This window comes from Marmota marmota, unplaced genomic scaffold, assembly GCF_001458135.2.
Source record: "Marmota marmota marmota unplaced genomic scaffold, marMar, whole genome shotgun sequence".
Taxonomy (NCBI): Eukaryota; Metazoa; Chordata; class Mammalia; order Rodentia; family Sciuridae; genus Marmota; species Marmota marmota.
In genome coordinates, this window is record NW_025999949.1 from 4141520 (window position 1) to 4154473 (window position 12954).

Genomic DNA, 12954 nt, shown 5'->3' on the forward strand with positions numbered 1-12954 from the left:
GTAGAGCATCCCTGTGTGCAAAACAAACAAACCAAAAACAGTGTATACCCATTTTTCCAGCTATTGCCCAGTCAGGAGGAGGCAAAGACTCAGTTACATTCAAGATTCAGCTCCAGCCGGGCATGGTGGTGCACACCTGTAAGCCCAGTGGCTTGGGAGGCTGAGGCAGGAGGATCCCAAGTTCAAAGCCAGCCTCAGCAAAAGTGAGGCACTAAGCAACTCAGAGAGACCCTTTCTCTAAATAAAATACAAAACAGGGCTGGGGATGTGGCTCAGTGATCGAGTGCCCTTGAGTTCAATGCCTGGTTACCCTTCCCCCAAAAAAGATTCAGCTCTACCTGGAACCCACAGCCATGACGGAGGAAGGCAATGCTGCTGGCGGTGTCAGGACCTTAACACTGCTTTATGAGAGGCTCTGAAAGGCACCTTTCACAATGGCCTCGCACATGGAATCCTCAAAGCTGCCAGTCTTGGACAAGCACCAAGCTCTGCTTTGTGTGCTTGCATCTCAGTAACAGCCTATGTGTAACAAGCTGGTGGAAGTCCTTTGAGCTGAATACCAACTGAGTCTAATTAAGGTTGATGATGACAAGAAACTATGGGAATGATAGGCGTGGGCAGAGATGGAAAATCTACTAGAGTGGTCAGTTGCAATTGTGTGGTAGTTAAGGACTATGACAGAGAATCCCAAGCTAAGAATGTCATTGAAGAGTACATCAAGCTGGGAGCAGTGGCGCACACGTGGTTTGGGAGGCTGAGACTGGAGGATCTTGAGTCTGAGACCAGCCTCAGCAATTTAGCAAGATCCTTGGCAATTTAGTGAGACCCTGCTGCAAAATAAAAAACAAAAAGTGCCCCTGGACTTAATCCCCAGGGCCCAACCAAAATATCGTACATCAAATGCAGGAAATTACCAAATTACAAATTTGATTCTCTTAAAAAAAAAAACAAAAAACTAGGTACATCCCCAAGTTCACCATGGGACTGATGAGAATCTCACAAGGGGGCCTATTGGACCAACAACCCCTCTGGGGGATTTTACTGGCACCAAAGTTTGAGAATCTCCACTCTCTCCAGTGGTGGCCAAAGTGCTTCACAGCAGCCTGGAGCCAAGCAGGTGACCCAAGAATTGCCTGGAGTTTTGGTTTTGAATATAATTATTAAGTAAATTATATACTTTATTTGTATTTCACGAGTTCTTCCACTAATATCTTTTTTCTTCCCAGGATCCCACCCAGAATACTGCATTACATTTAATCATCATATCTTTTTGGTTTCCTCTGGTCTGGGATAGTCTCCTAGTGTTTCTTTGCTTGACAGTTTGACCTTGATAGTTTTAGAGAGTCCTTGTCAGGTGTTTTGTTGAATGTTCCTCTATTTAGATTCATCAGGTATTTTTCTCATTGTTAGACTGGGGTTATGATCAGGGGAAGAATAGTACAGAGGGGAGATGTGCTTCTGACCATATCAAAGTACACACTATTGCTGGGTGCAGTGGCCCACACCTGTAATCCCAGAATACAGGGAGATTAAGGCGGGAGGATCCAAGTTTAAGGCCAGCCTCTGCCATTTATCAAGACCCTAAGCAACTTAGTGAGATCCTGTCTCAAAACAACAACAAAAGGAAACTAAAAGGGCTGTGGATGTAGCTCATAACAAAGCACCTTTGGGTTCAATCCCCAGGATACCCCCCACCCCAAATACTATCAACATGACTTATCACATGAGGCTTGTTATGCTCGAATTCGGGACCCCCAAAAGACCACCAGAGACCAAGATCGATGTAAGCAGCAAAGAGGTGTTTATTGTGCGAGCTAGCTCTGTCCTCCAAGCGCACACACAGCAACTGGTGACGCTGAGAGGCCCCCAGCCCAGGGTTTGCAGCAGTTTTATACATTCTTTGGAGAAGGCAGGGACCCCCTCATACATCATAGCATCTCTTAGCAAATCATCACACACCGCGGGAAAATCAAATAACAACTCTAAAACATGATTAGCACATTTACTGGCGGGAACAAGTTGGGTAAGGGTGATTGGTCAGTACAAAAGGGGTATTCATTTGAACTGATTGGTTTAAGCCAAGAGGGGTGTTCATGCTGAATTACATGGTTTCCCAACATGTTATCAACCACCATAAACTACTGGGAGGGTCATCTGGCATCCCAGGTATTTCCCTGTCTCATGCTGATTGGTGGCTGCTAGGGGGTTGCTATGGATCCCCACCTAGCCTGACTGAGTCAGGGACACCTGGAGCAGCAGATCTCTCCAGTTATTTGTGGTTTATCTACAAATAAATTTGTGGTTTATCTGTCCCTTCCTTGGACAGGCTTTGCTCTGAGGTAGAGGCTGGTTTTTCAGCTAACCTAGATCACCAATCTTCCTTATCATTTCTCACTCCCTCTCCTTCCCCAACAATAAGCAAGTCAAGAAGAAAAAAAACACTGTCAAAGGGGAGGTGGGAATTAAGCCTTCCTGGAGAAGGGGACATCTACATAAATTATTTCTAATTTTTAGAATTCTTCTGTAAGAAAGATGTGTCTCTCCTCCCTTTATTTATTTTTTCAATCATTTGTATATACCAATGTGGATTCATGGATATTTACTTTATACTCTGCATTGTAATCTAATACCATGTTATTTATTGCTCCAATATTCCAGTGTTGGCCTTTGGAAGCTCTTTTATGGTTTTTGAGTTTTTTGTGGTACTAGGGATTGAATGAACCCAGGGGTGTTCTGCCTCTGAGCTGCATTTTCAGCTTTTTAAAAAAATTTTGTTTTGAGACAGGATCCCATTAATTGCCCAGGCTGTCCTCAAATTCTTGGTGTTCCTGCCACAGCCTCTAGAGTAGCTGGAATTTCAGGCATGCAACACTGTCCCTAGCTTGGAAGCTCTTCTAACTTGGCTCCTGTGTCCCTGTGACATGTCCCCATCCTTTTTTTTTTTTTTTTTAACATAAATTCCTGGCTGGGTATGATGACACAGGCTTATAATGCCAGCTACTTCAGAGGCTGAGACATGAGGATTGTAAGTTTGAGGCCAGCCTCAGCGACTTAACTAGATCTTGTCTGAAAATTAAAAAAAACAGGGCTGGGAATGTAACTCAGTGGTAGAGGACCTGGATTCCATCCCCCAGTACTGCCACTGAACTGCATTCCAAGCCCAAACCCACTCCTTACTGATAAACATTTGGATTGTTCTGGGTTTTGGCATTCTAAGCAATGCTGCTGCAAACTTCTTATACAAATGTCTTCTCTGCCCCACCTCCGGCCCCACCCCTAATTGAGGATTGAGTCCAGGGGCACTGTATCACTGAACTACATCCCCAGACCTTTTTTATTTTTAATTAGAGACTGGGTGTTACTGAACTTTCCAGGTTGGCCTCAAATTTACAATTCTCCTGCCTCAGCCACCAGAGTCACAGGGACAATAGGGGTGTAGAACTGAGCCGGGCCTATGCATATATTTTCATACAGGTGTTAAGACATCGCTATGCTGAATTCAGAACAGTGAAATCACTGGGTCAAAGGGAACATGTCCAAGGGAACATAAGATATGAACAAACAAGCCATCTAAAAAGCATATGTCAGTTGGATTTGATGGCGTGCCTATTTAGTTCTGGCTGTTCAGAAGCCTGAACTCCTGAATTTAAGCAATTTTTCTACCTTAGCTTCCTGAGCAGCTGGGACTATAGGCACACACTACCACATCCAGGAATAATTGTATTTTATGTATTTATAAATATTTTGAATTTTTTAATGAGTGTGTGAACTACCTATTCATGTCTTTTTTCTTTTTCTCTATTGTGTTAATGGTCTTTTCTTGTTGATTTGTAGGAGTTCTCTATATATATCAAGAAAAAATACATTCTTGTCTTCTGTATTGTACATGTTTTTTGAGATTTGTTATTATTTGTGGTGCTGAGGATTGGATCTTGCCTATGCTAGGCAGATGCTTTACTACTGAGCTACAGTTCCAGCCCCAGGATATGTATTTTTTAAAAGTTTCCCAAGTGAATTTGATGACAGATAGGTTGAGGAACCACTGCTAGGGAATTGTATATTAATCAGACATGGAGGTGGTATAGGCTACCTGAGACTGAGGCAGGAGAATCACAAAGAAAAATCCTACCTCAAATTTTTTAAAAACTGAACTGGTAAAGTACCCCGGGGTCAATCTCTAGAACTGAAAAAAAGAAAGAAAGAAAGAAAGAAAGAAATGCAAATTTTGGGACCCTAGAGCTCTGATCAGAAATTGAGGTGATAGGGAAGCAGGCTGAGTGGTCTATGTGCTTAGCCCTCAAGGTGACTGTGAAGGTCAAATTGGAAAAACCACTGCTCTAGAGGGGAGTCACTATAACTGCCATGGCATCCAAATTTAGTACAATGGGGCCTTAACCTGTCATCTTGACCTTGACCCATCTGGGTGCATGGTTTTGGGGAATAAATGTTTTCACCAGAGAATTGGCATAAGAGTGTTATGTGCATTTCCCAGAAATCTTTCTCTCTATTTTGTGTTATTTTTAATTTTGAAACAGAGTAGGCATGCTGAAGAAGAACTTAAGCAGAAGATTCCAGGGGAGGCCCAGGAAGTGAAGCTTGTCTGCAGATAAAGATCCACCCTTCTCCATGGAAGTGGAATTTTTTTTTTAATATTTTATTTACATTTTAGTTTTCAACGGACACAACATCTTTGTTTGTATGTGGTGCTGAGGATCGAACCCGGGCCGCACGCATGCCAGGCGAGCTCGCTACCACTTGAGCCACATCCTCAGCCCCTGGAAGTGGAATTTTTAAGGCGAGTTGTGTTGCTGTAGGGATGGTGATGTTAATATTTCTTGTTCCAACATGAGCAGAGTGAGAGAGACCTGGGCTGCTTCATGCCTCTGTATTTCAGAGTTGAGCTGATTGTGCTTTAGTATCCCTCCAGTTTCCCCTGGCCATTACAGAATAGGTTAGGTTAAAAAAAAAAAAAAAAAAAAAAAAAAAAAACCTTGATAGATTTTTCATGGCCTGAAAATAATTCCAGGGCAAGATCATTATTTCAGCTGTCCCTGTCAGCAAGCAACCTTAATGAGTACTATTCTGTGATTTATTGCCAAGTCACAATTTTTTTTGGGGGGGTAAATATTTTTTAATAAAATATTTAAGGCTATATCTGACTTTAGGTCATTGGAAGGGATTAAGTTTCCTCCAAATGTCTGCTGCATTCTCCAGGGGTTTGGCAACTATGCAGATTTCAGGATGCTGCTGACGAGAAAACTCAGCTCCCAGACGCTGGTGGCTTGTCACCTCCACCCAGCAGAATTTAGCATCAACTGGAAGAGATGCGGCAGCTCTAAAAATGTTCACATTTCTTAGTTAAATTTTCTCTATTTTTCTTCCTTTGCTAGGCATCAAATTCAAAACTTGAAATGCCAAAATGGATTTTGGTATTTCATGTACAAAGCCATCTGACTCCTAGCCCGAGGACAGGAGGAAAAGGGGGCTGCTCTGGATAGAAAGGCTGTGTCCTCATTTGGTGGCACATGTCTGTAATCGCAGTGATTTAGGAGGTTGAGGCAGGGGGACCACAAGTTCAAGGACAGTCTCAACAATTTAGCAAGACCCTGTCTCAAAATAAAAAAAATAAAAAGAACTGTGGATGTAGGTGAGGGGGGTAAAGCACCCTGGGGTTTAATCCTCAGTATAATAAACAAACAAACAAACAAACAAATAAATAAATAGAAGTAAGAGAAACCCTAAGGCCTTCCAGCAAGGGGCGACAGAGGCTGGTCCTACAGCCAGCAGGCTGGACACTTTGGCCAGTCTGCCCACCACTCTCCTGTCCCTGCAGGAGAGCACATAGCACAGTCCTTCTGCAGGAACAAATGGGTTTTTGTAAATTTCCTGCTCCAGGCTGATAGAGGCTGATTCTGAGGACAGGGAGGCTGACAGAAGCTGGTTTTCTTCGGCTCAAGTTTCAAGTTTCACAGATTGGTTTGATTTAGTTACATTACAGTGCAGGATGCAAACTCAAGAGCTTTTACACACACACATACATACTCCAAAGGTAGCATTGTATTTAATATTTTAATAAGTTTTTGGTTGCTCTATCATAGATTTTTTTTTCTTCCTTTTTAAAATTTCTGCAGTGCTGGGATTGAACCCAGTATCTCACATATGCTAGACATGCTAGTGCTCTACCACTGAGCTACCTCTGCCACACATTTCTACTTGGTTGTTCTGAAGACCAAAAGTAGCCAACCACAGGCTAGTAGTGTGGAGCCTTAACCTTGGGTTTACCGACTCCTTGAAATTATGCCAAATTGTATGTATCTACATTTCCCCTAGAACCTAGAGGACATAGCTTTCATCAAAGGGTCAAAGAGGGCCTAGACATTTAAGAACATCAGCCATGAGCTGGGATGTGGCTCAGTGGTAGCATGTATGAGACCTTATGTCCAATCCCCAGCATCACCAAAAAAAGAAAAGAAACAACAACAAAAAAAAACCCCTCAACTTAGCTATTTGTTCAAATTTTAAAATCATGGCAATGATTAATTTCTGTTGCCTGCAAATGGAATCTTCCTGAAGGACATGATCCAAGTTTTTCACTACTCTCTTCCCATCCAACTCATTCAATACAACACACACATCCATATGTCCAAAACCAAGTACACAGGCCATATTTTGCTTTCTGAGAAAAGCAACTTTTTAATATAGGAAAGTGAGCTTTTAACCTAAAATATCCCAAACTTCCTTGTAAATTCAGTTGTTAATATTTGTCCTTCAAGGCTTTAATTTTTTTCTTTTCATTCATTGAAAGAAAGAAAAAATGACAGAGAAAAATCCAAGTTGTCTTGGTTCTTAGTTGAATTCTTCTTTCCAGAAAAAAATTACACTGATGAATTTAGCATGTATGTTTAGCAGTTCTAATTGGAACCTGCTCTTACAGATTTAATGGTTAGAGGGAATTATTCCTATCTCCCCAAGTTCCAGGATCTGGTCTGTGTAAGGGTAACAAAAGTCACCCCCCTTCAGGGTAACTTGTGTTCTTCTTGCTGGCATTTCAGGGCCTAAATTTCTCCTGCAGTTAACAGGTAGTTTGCTGAGGAATGTGACGTGTCCTGTTGACTTAAGCCAGGCAGGATACAGGTAAATTGCTTTTTAATAGTGAAAGCATGAGAGAGTGGTCCATTTTATATAATTACCCCCTTAACCTCATGTTCCCACCATTCGCATCTGTCTGTGCCCTATCATACAGACACTTCTCTAGCAGCATCTGAGATTGCATGATTTTTTTCCCCTTGGACTCAGATGAGAAAGCTCCTGGTCTGAGACCTGCTTCCTTCCCATTGTCTGTGTTTAGGAAGCTACTTCTATGGGCATGGAGATAAGAACCCTTCAAATAAAGGCATTTTAAAATTTTTTGGTACCAGGAATTGAACCCAGTGGTACCTAACCAGTAAACCACATCCTCAGACCTTTTTAAACATTTTTTTTTTTTTTGAGAGACAAGGTTCGCTGAGTTACTGTGGCTGGCTTTGAACTTGGAATCCTCCTGTCTCAGCCTCCCAAACCACTGGAATTACAGGTGTGTGCCACCTCACCCAGCTTCCTGAACTGTTTTCAATCCGTGAAACACTGGTAACTTGCTATGGTAGGTTTGTGCTCCAGAATACTTGATAAGCAAGCCTCTTATCTTGATAAGCCCCTTGACTTGACAAAACAAGTGAAAACTTTATTTACTCACACCTGTGTCCTAATCTGACCCCACCCAGGGACCTATTACTGAGAAGCTACCAACGTCACTTTGGTTTGACCTTGGATTACCTAAGGTCAAAGTTGCTGTGTATTTTAGCTTATCCATTCATTATGCAAGTATTTGTTGAGCAGCTTGGGGAAGGTGGCAAAGAAATTACACAATACTCATAGCAGCTCTCATCTACACAGGAGATGCAAAGCAGCTTATCTCAACCAGTCCTTCCAACCACCTGTGAAGTAGCTGCTATTATTATCTTCAGTTTACAGAGCAGAAACTGAGGCTTTGAGTTCAGAAATATCTCACTTGCCCAGCCATACCTAGGACTTGAACCCACATCTTTTTGTTTCTAGATATGATGTCTGAATAACTCTGGTTGTCCCTTGGTATCCCTAGGGGATTCCTGGTCCTCTTTGGATACTAAAATCCTCAAATGCTCATGTTCCTTCTATAAAATGTGTAATATTTGCATATAATCTATGTACATCTTCCCAAATACTTTGAATCACCCCTAGATGACTTATAATACCTAATGCAATTTAAATGATATGGAAATAGTTGTTATAACAGGTTTTTTGGTTTTTGGTTTTGGTTTTGGTACCAGGATTGAACACAGGGGCTCTTAACCACTGAACCATATCCCCCGACCTTTTTTATATTTTATGTTGAGACAGGGTCTCACTAAGTTATTTAGGGCCTCGCCAAGTTGCTGAGGCTGGCTTTGAACTTGTGATCCTCCTGCTTCAGCCTCCCAAGCTGCTGTGATTACAAGGGTGCACCACTACACCCAGCTATTATACTAGTTTTTAGGGAATAGTGACAAGAAAGAAAGTCTGTATATGTTCAGTACATACACACATTTTATATCTTTATCCACTGTTGGTTGAGTCTGTGGATGTGGAACCCACAGAAAGGAAGGGCCACTGTGCTTTATGGCTCCCTGATATGGTAGGATTGGCTCTGGGTGGAGTGCTAGGTCCTTTGGTCAAGAGCATCAGGGCAGAAGTGGAAAGGCAGTGGCTTTTGGAATAGAGTTAGAAAGCTATTTCACGTTTTAATGGGAGAAGATGGTGGGAATGGTTGAGGATACATGAAAGCAGTAGTAGGTGGCAGAAAGCAGAATACGTTGCATGGCTGGGGTAGAGGAAATCAGAGGAGTGGAACAGGGTGTAAACAGGAAAATAGGTTGGCATCTGATCACAGAGGACCTTGAATGACAGACAAGGTGACTCAACCTAATTCATTGGAGAGGACTAACCATCAGAGGCTTTTGAACGAAGGAGCAACATGATCAGGCTCAGCAGCAAGAAGGAGAATGAAATTGGAATGGTAGGGAAGAGCAGGGAAGTGCGAAGACCTGCAAGATGGGCTTGCCCAACATCCATTTCAACCTTTACTGATAAAGTCTGGCAGCTAGAAACTGTGACTGCCACACTTCTCCATAGCTACCTCTGGATGAGGATCTCTGCAGCTGGCATGGGAGGTACAGAAACAGCGTGGTACTGGTGGCACTTACTTGTTGATTCAGAGACTTCTGCAGTGGCAGTGGTAGCTTTCCAGTTTTTGATGGAGACAGTAGGATTCCAAGAGTTGGGGGTTGTTCCTGGAAACTCTGTTTCTGATATCTTCACCAGATTTTTCAACAATTAGCTAGTCACTTGAGTCTGAGTTTTGCTCTGAGTGACTCAGTTCTTCAAACAGATCCTAAGTGAGGAGGCCATTGCAACAGAGGGAGGAGGGAAGCTCCAGAGCACAAAAAAGTGGGTACTGAATGAGCACTTTTTGGAGGTAGAAATGGGCCAGTTGCAATGGATCTTTGAATGCGGGGTGGAGGAAGTTGATGGATGATGCTGAGGTTTTACCCAGGGATATTGTGGGAAGTGATAGAGTCATTAAAGGGGCAAAAAATAGTCAATTTTGAGAAGTGGGTTTAAATCTAGTTCTTTGGGAGGCCTAAATTGTAGGAGGTAAAAAGAAAAGTCAGTTAAGAATCAATTACCTCATTGGTCTTGGTAGTGTATACCTTTAATCCCAGAGACTTGGGAGGCCAAGGCAGGAGGATCACAAGTGTGAGGCCAGCCTTGGCAATTTAGTGAGACCTGCCTCAAAATAAAATTTAAGAAATTTCTGGATTTAAGAAGTTTAAGAAGTTTAAGAAATTGCTGTAAAATTATTTAATAGCACTTACAAAGTGCTTAGGGGTAAAGTCCCTCTGGGTTCTATTTTTAGCACCACAAAACAAAAACACTAGTCTAGAAGTTTTTTTGCACTGAAGCTGAAGCTCCACAGGAATTCACTATGTTTATTCACTATGATAAAGTTTATTCACTATCATAAACTCTTTGCCCGGCCCAATAATTGGCACATGATGAAAACTCAAAAAATATTCATTGAGTAATAAAGTTGCTGGAGGAATTATGGGAGGAAACATTTCTAGTGTATGGGGGTAGGAAATAGTGTAGGTGGGCTAAAAGAGAATGAGAAGTGAGGAAGAGACTACTGGATATGATGATTGGTGACGTTAGATGGATAAAACAGAACATTTTAAATGCATTTCTAAAATAAATTTATATTTATGGTTCTAGGGATTGAACCCAGGGCCCTTCACCACTGAATCACATCCCAGTTCCCTTCATTTTTTATTTTGAAACAGGATTTCACAAAGTTGCTAAGGCTGGTCTCAAACTTGGAATCCTCCTGCCTCAACTTCCCGAGTTGCTGGGATTACAGGTATGCACCACCACACCTGGGTTAAAATAAATTTTTAAAAAACTGACATAGAGAAGCATACAGAAAGTGTATAGCATACATGTGCAGTTGAATGAATTAGTTACCTTCCAGATAAAAGAGTGGAATAGTTCAAGCATGCTAGAAGCCCCCTCTTAACTCCTCTTCATTAACCCCCATTACCTAAAGGAAACCAGTATCCTAACTTCTAAGGTTATAAGTTCAGTTTTGCAAATTGTTAACTTTGTATAGAGTCATGAAGAATGCTTCATTTGTGTCTGGCTTATTTTGCTTAAAGTTATGATTATGAAATTCATTCATGTTGTTGTATATGCAGTAATTTATTCATCTCCATTGTGGTATGTGTTCTATAGTATAAATCTACCAAATTTATTAATCTATTCTGTTGATGGACATTTAGTTTGCTTCCTTATTTTTACCATAATTATATCTGCTATGAACACTTTTATATAAGTGTTTGGTATACCTATGTACACATTTATATTGGGTACATATGGAGAAGTAAAATACCTGGAACATAAGGTATAAACATGTTCAACTTTTGTAAGTGCTATTAAACAATTTTCCAAGTGGTTGAATTAATTTCTATTCCATCCAACAATTAGATTTTACAATTTTCCTACATCTTCTCCAAAAAGGATTAGTGCTTTTTGTGTCCTATTTAAGAAACCTTACCTAATGTCAAAGGCATGAAAATAGTCTCACATTTTGTCATTGAAAAGATTTACTCTTTTGTCTTCACATTTAGATCTATAATGTGCTTGGAGGCCATAGTTATGTATGGTGTGAGGTAGGGGTCAAGATTAATGTTATTTCATTTGGACAACCAATTGGCTCAGCACCATTTATTTGAAAAGATTGCTCTTTCCCACTGTTCAACAGAACCATTTCTTTTTTAGATTATACATCCACATATATAAGTCTGAAATTTTGACCCTGCCATTCATCCAGATTCTAAAATTTTGCCCTCTTAATATTGTTTACTCTTTGTTCCCTGAAATAGATATAAATGACCAGTCTCTTTCCCAATCTGCAATGAACATGAGATTCATAATGAATGTCATGCTGGGGTTGTTCTACAGGGACCAGTGTTTCCTAGAGTTCCTTTCTTTGTATGATTCTGGGTTGAATTGGCCCCAAAGTGAACTTGTTTGAGATTTAGAGATTGGGCTCTAAAGGTTGCTGGTGAGAGGTGGTGAGACAGACTACAGACATGCCAGTAGGTTCCAGTTGGCCCTTATCCTTCCCCATTCCTGGTCCAACTGTCTTTTCCATTCACCAGCTCTGCCAACAACAGCAACCCCAGGACGGCCAGCAAATGCTGTGAGAACTCACAGGGGCGGCAGTCATGAAGAGCCAGCCACCTGGATGTGACTGGGTTCCAGATTTCCCTGCAAGCCATGGCTGGTTAGTGACTTATTTCTGATTCTTCAACTTCCTTTTCCAGACCTTTACCACCTCCCCAAATACACTTTCTGTGATAAATTCCTTATCCCATAATTCACAGTGGTTCTACCTCCCTGCATGGACCTTATTGGACACACACATGTTGAAATAATCCACATGGAATAAAAGTACCTAAAACTGTACCTGGTAAATTTTTAATTGGTGAAAAAAAAATTGAAGAGCTGGCATTAGAAGTATTCTGGGGGCTGGAGATGTGGCTCAAGCGGTAGCGCGCTCGCCTGTCATGCGTGCAGCCCAGGTTTGATCCTCAGCACCACATACAAACAAAGATGTGTCCGCCGAAAAACTAAAAAATAAATATTAAAAGAAAAAAAATTAGAAGTGTTCTTCTGATCAAAAAAAAAAAAAGTATTCTGGGCTGGCATTTACATTGCTGATTTTGAATTAATACCTTGAAGCTGATATTTACCTTCTCCCTCTTCTTTTCTCTACCCATCTCTGGCTTCCTTAGATCATTTCCCTTGTCTATATGCCCATATCCACTTTCCCTCCAGATTATAAACTCATTTAGAGGTTGATCTTATTCATTGTTACATTTCTCTTTATCAAAAAGGAATGTAGGGGCTGGGGATGTGGCTCAAGCAGTAGCGCGCTCGCCTGGCATGTGTGCGGCCTGGGTTCGATCCTCAGCACCGCATACAAACAAAGATGTTGTGTCTGCTGAAAACTAAAAAATAAATATTAAAAAAAATTCTCTCTCACTCTCTCTCTAAAAAAAAAAAAAAAAAAGGGAATGTAAACCCAGTGCCACAAGAATTCCAGGAGGAAAGCTGAGAACAGTGGCACATCTCTGTTATCCCAGACTCCAGAGGTTGAGGCAGGAGGACCTCCAGTTCAAGTCCAGCCTGAGCAACTTGACAAGACCTTGTCTCAAAATAAAAATTTAAAAGAGCTAGAATGTAGCTCAGTGGTAGAGCAGTTACCTAGCATGTGTGAAGTTCTGGGTTCAAAAATCCCTGATATGAAACAAAAGCAAAACAACAACATCCAAAGAATTC

At 41.3% G+C, this 12954-nt stretch overlaps 1 pseudogene; it reads left to right on the forward strand.

Moving 5' to 3' along the window:
* The first annotated feature begins 353 nt into the window (after window positions 1–353).
* LOC107142760 lies at window positions 354–4610 on the forward strand (annotated as a pseudogene).
* Window positions 4611–12954: the final 8344 nt, after the last annotated feature.